Source organism: Peromyscus maniculatus, chromosome 3, assembly GCF_049852395.1.
Source record: "Peromyscus maniculatus bairdii isolate BWxNUB_F1_BW_parent chromosome 3, HU_Pman_BW_mat_3.1, whole genome shotgun sequence".
Taxonomy (NCBI): domain Eukaryota; kingdom Metazoa; phylum Chordata; class Mammalia; order Rodentia; family Cricetidae; genus Peromyscus; species Peromyscus maniculatus.
In genome coordinates, this window is record NC_134854.1 from 119,535,686 (window position 1) to 119,543,625 (window position 7,940).

Consider the following 7,940-nt stretch of genomic DNA (forward strand, 5'->3'; position numbering starts at 1 on the left):
GTTTTGTCATCTATAATGTTGCCATGCCGCATGAACTTAGATATGTGATTTATTTATACACTTATACATTGACAAGTAATTGCATAAATCGTTGATGTATTCTATTTAAAAACTGAAAGAACCACCCTAATATGCCAGGGCTTTCCTCTGGGAAAAATGGTGAGAGGAATTTCCGTTTTCCATACTTCAGGAAGATTCAAAACCCTTGTCTTTATAGGCAGGCAATATAAAACATTAAATAGAAGTAGGGCAGGGAGTCTTATTTTCTTTGTGAAAATTCATATTAAAATTTTAGTTTCACACCATTCTATCAGAAAACTATTCTGTTATATATAAATATATCCAGATATATAATATATAGATAAATAAATGATTGATAGATGAGATAGATGACAGATATGAAAAATATAGAGATGTATAATTCATTACCTAATGATGGCAATAAATGCCAATGAAGTTTTTGTCTCTTTTCTTCACAATCACATACTGTCTGCAAATGAGAGTCTGGTAGACAAAAGAGGGAAAAATAATTATGTTCCTGTGTTTCAAATATGTATCTACACAAACATATCTCCTTTACTGAGGTGAGATAGAAATTTAATATGGAGTCAGAACTGAATTTAAATGGTTGCCACCCAGCTACTAACTATGAGGCTTTGGGTATTTCCAAACCCTCATTTGTAAAGTGAAAATAACAATATTTACTAATTAAGATTGAAAATTAAATGAAATCTTGAGTGATTCTCATATGCGGTCCTTGATCAGAATCGCTTGAGTGTTACAAAGGCCAGTTTGTTGAGGTTTACAATAGGTGGTTTTGAGGGCATGATGATTGAAAACCAATGAAGTACAGCAAATAAAGCTTTCGGGGTGCTCATTAAAGTAGGGGCTGTTACTCGATTGTGGCATTTAATCTACTCCTTGTCCTGTACTCTATTGAACCTTAAGGAAGACTTGTCTGTTATGAACCCCCAACTATGTTTATCAATGGCATTCACTGAGCTAAAAAAATCATTCAGAGCCAGGCACCGAGTGGGAGAATAGAATTCATGGGCCATACTAGGAGACACCCACCTCTTCCCAGGTTACATGTCTCAAGATCAACTCAGAAATCTCTTTTTATTGTCCAGTTTCACACGTGGACCTCATTAAGATGAAATCATTTCTGATCAAGATGGGTTTTCTGTGGGCTGGGCCTTTGGTTCATGTCAGCAAATACTTTGGCCTCCTCAGAGAATGAAAACTAACAGAGATTGTCCACCTATGTCACAGAGGAAGAGACTGAGCCTTAGAGATAGGACAGAAATGGCTAAAAAAGAAGTCTGGAGAGAGAGAGAGAGAGAGAGAGAGAGAGAGAGAGAGAGAGAGAGAGAGAGAGAGCACTTAAGAGCATTGCTGCTTTTCCAGGGGACTCTGATTCAATTCAGAGTATCCACACAATAACTGACAATAGCCCATAACTCTGTGAGCACCCAGCATACAAGTGATACCGATGTACATGCAGACAAAACACCCCAAATAAGCCTACAAAGGTGTTAGTCTTGCATCATCATGTCTTGGGTGACACCATGACTCCTCATGTTGGCAGCTGACACCAACATCTATTAGATCAGCTGATTAGAATTGCCTTCTCCATTTGTTCACACTAGCGGTGTGTGAGCAAAATCTTCAGTGGATTGATTTCATTTACAAAGGAGCAATCATAAACTATTAGACATCTGCTACAGTCTATGGCCAGACAGAAGAATATTCAGGGTGGTGCTTACTAAAGCTTAAGTCCCTTTGGAATAGCCCCAAGAGATTTCTTTAAAAAAAAAAAAAAAAAAAAAAAAAGTTGTATTTATGTGTATGTATGTCATGTGTGTGCCCACAGAGGCCAGAAAGAAAGCACCAGATGTCCTGGAGCTGGAGTTGTAGGTAATTGATGTGGGTGCTGGGAAATGACCTCTGGTCCTCTGAAGGAACAGCAAGTACTCTTAACCTCAAAGCCGTCTCTCCAGCATTTGTTGTAAGAGACTTCTACAATGAATATGCTTACTCCTACTCCCCCCCCCCCCAAAAACAGTGACAAAGAGCTGCTAGTAGTCGCTTTTAAATAGAGACCAGAGCAAAGCTGATTCAACGAGTGGTCATTCTCATTTAAAATGGTTGGAGGACAAGGTATAACTATATATAGGAAAAAACAACAAGCAAACAAACAAAAACCTACCCAGAATCCAACCAGAGACAGAAGCATACTCAATATTTTCAGAGAGAGAGAGAGAGAGAGAGAGAGAGAGAGAGACAAAGAGAGAGAGAGAAGGGGGGGGGCGGGAGACTCATGCTATAAATAGAAAAACAAACAAAAAAGCCTTTGGACCCTTTTGGATTCTATTTCTCTTTTGTAGTAATGAGGCATGAACCTGGGGACCTGTGCATGCTAGAAAAACTACCATTGAGCTACATCCATACCCATTTTTCTTTTTATTTTGAAACAGAGTCTCGCTAAGTTATTCAAACAGGCCTTGAACTTGTAATCCTTCTGCCTCAGTCTTCCAAGAAGCTGAGGATAGAGGCTTGCACCACTCTGCTCAACTGTCTTTGGAGGCCTAAGCAAATAAATAAAAATATAGCCAACTCATGTTTATCGACTATGTATTGCCTGTGATGAAGTAGTTATGATGTTACTAGTACATTTTTGATAGCCTTTGTTCATGCAGTTCTGAGGAGCTGGAAGGAAAAAGCTCTTCCTTGTAGTTCCCAATGCTCACAGATTTCTCTGAGAGGTGTTGCACTCTATGTTCCCTCCCCATCATTTACTCAGTTTACCCACACTGCTGCCTCTTAAAATTCTTATGCTCCAGGAGCTCCACACCCTCTGATTTCTTGGAACCAAACAGAAACCTGTCACATCTCTATTAGCACTTTTCTCACTGTCTCCTAGTTGAGCATTTCCTGCATTGCCAGCCCTCTGAAGGCAGAGTAGGGCAGGAGCTTCCCCTTTTTGACTCCCCACAATGCTTTCACAGAGCTTGAAAAGGACTTAGAATATCTGTTGGATTGGTATTAAGCAGTCTCAACATTTTCCTCCCATCCTATCTATTCAGACACAGCCATAATGTCAATGGCAACATAATAATAAAAGTCAGTAGATGTTTACTCTAAGGGTATAGAAACAGGTTAAAACTATAAATATCAACCAGGTAAATCACACATTATACTAGCTTTTTGTTTTATTTTTGTTGCGATAGTGGTGACTGAACACAGGACCAATGTTGTTCCATGCTAGGCAAGTGTTGCTTTTTATGTTGAGATAGAGTCTCACCAAGTTGCTCAGGGTGGCCTTGAATTCACTTCACAGGCAAGCACTGAACTTGAAATCCTCCTGCCTCAGCCTCTGGAATAGCTGGGTTTCCAGGTCTGCCTTACCAGGCCAAGTTTGTACTGTTATTGATAACTGTAAAAATCTATGAACACGTATATGTACTAAGCACGTCCCAAACATCCCTCATTTAGCCTCACCTCTGTGGCAGATTTTCTACTAACCCCAGTTTACATATGAAGAAAGTAAGGCTGGAGGAATTTAAGAAATATCTCCAAGCCAGGCGATGGTGACACATACCTTTTATCCCAGCACTTGAGAGGCAGAGGCAGGCAGATCTCTGTGAGTTCAAGGCCTGCCTGGGCTACAGAGTGAGTTGAGGAAAGGTGCAAAATTACACAGAGAAACCCTATCTCAAAAAAACAAAAAAGAAAGAGAAAAAAAAAGAAAGAAAGAAATGTCTCCATGGGGCTGGATGCTGCAAGCAGCAGAAATATGAAGTAGAAATTCAGCTGACTGTGGCAAAAGCTATTACCTGGAAGAGTTAATAACTCTTTCAGAGAATAAAGCCAAGACTCAAGGAGTTTTGGTGATACTGGCTTTTGAATGTCTTAGCTGTGTCCTACAATGAATTTCTTGTGTGCCATTGCAGCTTTTCCATTGGATTCTTTCCCCAAGAACTTCTGACAGTGTGGTTGATCATTCATTGGGCACAATGTCCAATGTCTGCTATACAATTGGAGTATTTGGATAACATCCCCCAACTGTGCTGACAGCAGTCACACAGCCAAGACCCCTAACACCAGGCCTTTCTGTAATTATTGTCATTAGCAACATTCAGCCAGGACCATCTCCGGATCAAAGTATTTTATCTGAGATACTTCCCAGGCTTTCTAAGAACAGAGTGCAGATAGACAAGCATCCAGGCTATCTGTTAGGTCCTGAGAGAAGATAAAAATTTACAAAGAGACAACTGCCAAGGCCAGGAGGATGTGCTAATTAAGCTTAACTCTCCCTCTTCCAAGTGCTATCTTTAGTTCTAGATCTCCCTTTAACAATTAACTCAGAACAAAGGGGCTTTTACATACCAGGTACATCAAGCTGTGATGCAGGTTGCCTAGGGACCATGCTACACTTCTCCCACCCTGCCAGAAAATGGCACAACCTGGACAGATTTCAGCACCAAAAGGGGGGGAGGGGGAAAGGCAGTTTTATTTTCACTCATTACTTAGTGACTCATGGAGTCCTAACATTTTTACCTAACCATTTCTAAGAATATAGTTTGAGCACATAAATTCCCTTTTTCAATCTATTAAGCGAATTTAGCCCTTAGTTGATTCATTCCCCATTAGTCACTTCCCTTTTGGGTTGCTAATGACAGCTGACAATTACTACTCTTTGTGTGGATCTTTTGTTGTTGTTGTTGTTGTTTTGTTTTGTTTTGTTTTGTTTTTTCAAGACAGGGTTTCTCTGTGTAGCTTTGCACCTTTCCTGGAACTCACTCTGTAGTCCGGGCTGGCCTCAAACTCACAGAGATCCACCTGCCTCTGCCTCCCAAGTGCTGGGATTAGAGGCGTGCACCACTACCGCCTGGCCTTTGTGTGGTTCTTATCACCCCTTCTTTTGACCCTGTAATAATCCAACCCTGGTGACCTTGCCTTGGCCAGAGCATTGCTGATTGCATGGGTATATAACTAAAAACCTCAGAGACTTGAGAAGAATTAAGATGGGGAAGAATTAAGTTAGGAAGAACAACATGGAAAGAACTAGATGGGAAAGAACTAAGATGGGAAGGAATAAGATGGGAGAATTAAGACAGAACTTAGAACAGCAGGAAAATGTTGAATCAGGCAAGAAAGGAGCTAATTATGAGAGCAGAAAAGAAGCTGTGTAGAGAAAGAACTGACTCAGAAGAATAAAGTGAATGGACTAAAGAGTTTTGTGTACGTAGATTCATTTGACATCCCTCAGATTATTTAATTTGTGCTGGTAGTGTCTCTTCTGGAACTCTGGGAAAAGACTGTAAGGGTCTGGACCCCAACAGTCTTTGTTAGCTCAGGAGATGACTCAATGGTTAAGAGCACTTGCTGTTCTTTCAGAGGACTCAGATTCAAGTCCCAAAACCCACATGGCAGCTTACAACCATCTATAATTCCCGTCCCAAGAGATCTGACATCCTCTTCTTACCTCAGGGCTCATAGGAACTCAGAGAAACTGAAGGGGCAAACATAGATATGGGTCTGTGCTGCACAAATCCTAAATGGTCTTATAATAAAAACCCAGAGCCAGATATCAGGGTGAAAGCTGAAAGATCAGAGAAGCAGAGTAAGCCACAGCCACTACCTCTTACCTCACCAAGTCTTCAGCCTGAAAGAGCTGTCTCCTCCTGCCTTACATTCCTTTCTCTGCCCAGCCATATCCTCTCACCTTATATTCCTTTCTCTGCCCAGCCATATCACTCCCTGTCTCATCCTTCCTAGTGCTGGGATTAAAGGTGTGTGGTCTCAAGTACTGGAATTAAAGTTGTGTGCTACCGGTTCTCTATTAGACTGGATTAATCTCATGTAGCCCAGTGTGGGCTTGAACTCACAGAAATCCAGACAGATCTCTGCCTCTGCCTCCCGAGTGCTAGGATTAAAGATGTGTGCCACCACTGCCTGACCTCTATGGCCAACTCTGTGCTAGCTCTGTCCTTTGATCTTTACGAAAGCTTTATTTCTTAGATTACAAACATTGTATCACCACAGGTCTGAGCTAGATGCTCTGCCAATATGCTATGGTTGTGTAGCTTGGTATTCTTGTGGGACTTGCAACAATGATGTCCTTCTCCTCCTCCTGGGTTGCCTCATCCAGCCTTGGTATGAGGGTTTGTGCCCAGTCTTATTGCATCTCGTTATACCATGTTCAGTTCATATCCCTGGGCGGCTGCTCTTTTCTGAAGGGAAACAGAGGAGTAGATGGGGGGGAGGGGGAAGCTGCCGGAGGATGGGGGGGGATGGGAGGAGTGGAAGGAGGGAGGCTGTGGTCAGAATGTAGTGCATAAGAGAATAATTAAAAAAAAAAAAAAGTCTGCCTTCCACCCTAGGAACTAACTGAAATATAGCCATTAGCTATCTTCCCATCCACTGCCATTCACAGATTAAACCAACCACCTGTGTAAAGTAGTTTGTTTTATTTTTTATGAACATGTACATATTTTTCTTTCCATTTTTAACTAAGTAACACAACACAGTTATTTGCATCTCACTCAAGTGGCATTGGGTATTATCAGAACCTGGAGGTGCTCTAAAGTACGGGGCTTGTGTGTAAATACTATAGCATTTAAAATAAGAACTGGAGCATCCAGGGAGGGTCCCAATGAATATGAAGAGCATTGTACCTTGTTCTCATGTATTTGATATGAAAAGCTTATTGATGTGATGATGCATACCTTTAGTCTCAGCACTTACTTGGGTGGCTAATGCAGGAGGATCTCTTGTTAGTTCAAGGCCAGCCTGGTCTACATTGAGAATTCCAGGCCAGCTAGGGCTACATAGTGAGATCTTTTTTTTTGGGGGGGGGGGGAGGGTAGGGAGTTATCCTACCAACAACTACCTTACCTGGGGAAAAAACAAAACATGAGCCTTTGGAGAAAAACAGCAGTCACCAATATAGCTTTGGGGTAGGATAAAAATGTCTCCTTATCTATTAAGATCTGTGCTTGGGCTGAGAGATGGCTTGGTTAAGGTCCTATGGGGCTCCTGCAGAGTACCTGAGTTCAGTTCCCAGCACATTCACTGGGTGGTTAAAGCTACCCATAATTCCAGCTCCAGAGGGTCCAGTGGCCTTTTCTGGACTCTAAAAGCACCCCCATTCATAATAACACATACCCACACACATAATTTTTAAAATAAAATATACCTTTAAAAAAAAGACATTGTTTTCTTTAGTAAATGTTATTGGCTTGATATTGGAATACAACTAAGAAAGCTTTTTGGTGTGGAATCCATGAATCTACCCAGAAACGTGGAGCACAGCAGACAGTTGTTTGCTTTGAAGCTAAGAGCACACTCAGCCAAAAGTGAAGCCGTCCAGCACCTATTTGATCGTCTATCTATTACGATGGCACAGCAGCTCAGTAATTTTGCCACAAGACAGCAGACATGGAGAGCAAAGAAAAAGGCGAAGCCACAGTCAGCCGTTCATTTCAGTCAAACCCTCACTCACATTTTTCCAGGCTGATTTCACACCAAGTGACTCACGAGAATTGCATGCATATGTGGGGAGCTTAGCAATACTGGACTTCGAGCAGCACTGAGGTCGTCTTCCATTCCATTCCACTTAGATTGACATCCGAACAGCTGCCTTTTTACTTCCCCCAAGGCAGAGAATCCACAGTCCTCCATTTAACACTCACAAAACGTGTCTAGAAAGAGATGGTTTATATTCAAACTGCCCGAGAGAGAATTGACACCACTTTTAGGCAGGGGATATCCTCTGGCTACTTTCTGACAGCACTCTGTTCTGCATTTGTTCCTTTGCTCAGTAGAAGAAGGCCCCTGTTTTCTGTCACTAACCACTTCCAGCCAATCACGGGACAGGCAAACACACCCGCCCGAACCCGATTTCCTGGGCCCTGCGGTGCGCTAACCGCAGAGCC

The 7,940-nt window shown here is 41.9% G+C and overlaps 1 protein-coding gene across 1 annotated transcript in view; it reads right to left on the minus strand.

The window, feature by feature from the left end:
* Uba3 (ubiquitin like modifier activating enzyme 3) overlaps window positions 1–7,903 on the minus strand; it is a 27,643-nt gene extending 19,740 nt beyond the window's left edge. The window contains exons 1-2 of the mRNA XM_006972571.4: window positions 7,508–7,903; window positions 430–504 (exon numbers count right to left, since the gene is read on the minus strand). The gene's annotated coding sequence lies outside the window, so the exon portion shown is untranslated. The remainder of the gene's footprint in view (window positions 1–429; window positions 505–7,507) is intronic.
* Window positions 7,904–7,940: the final 37 nt, after the last annotated feature.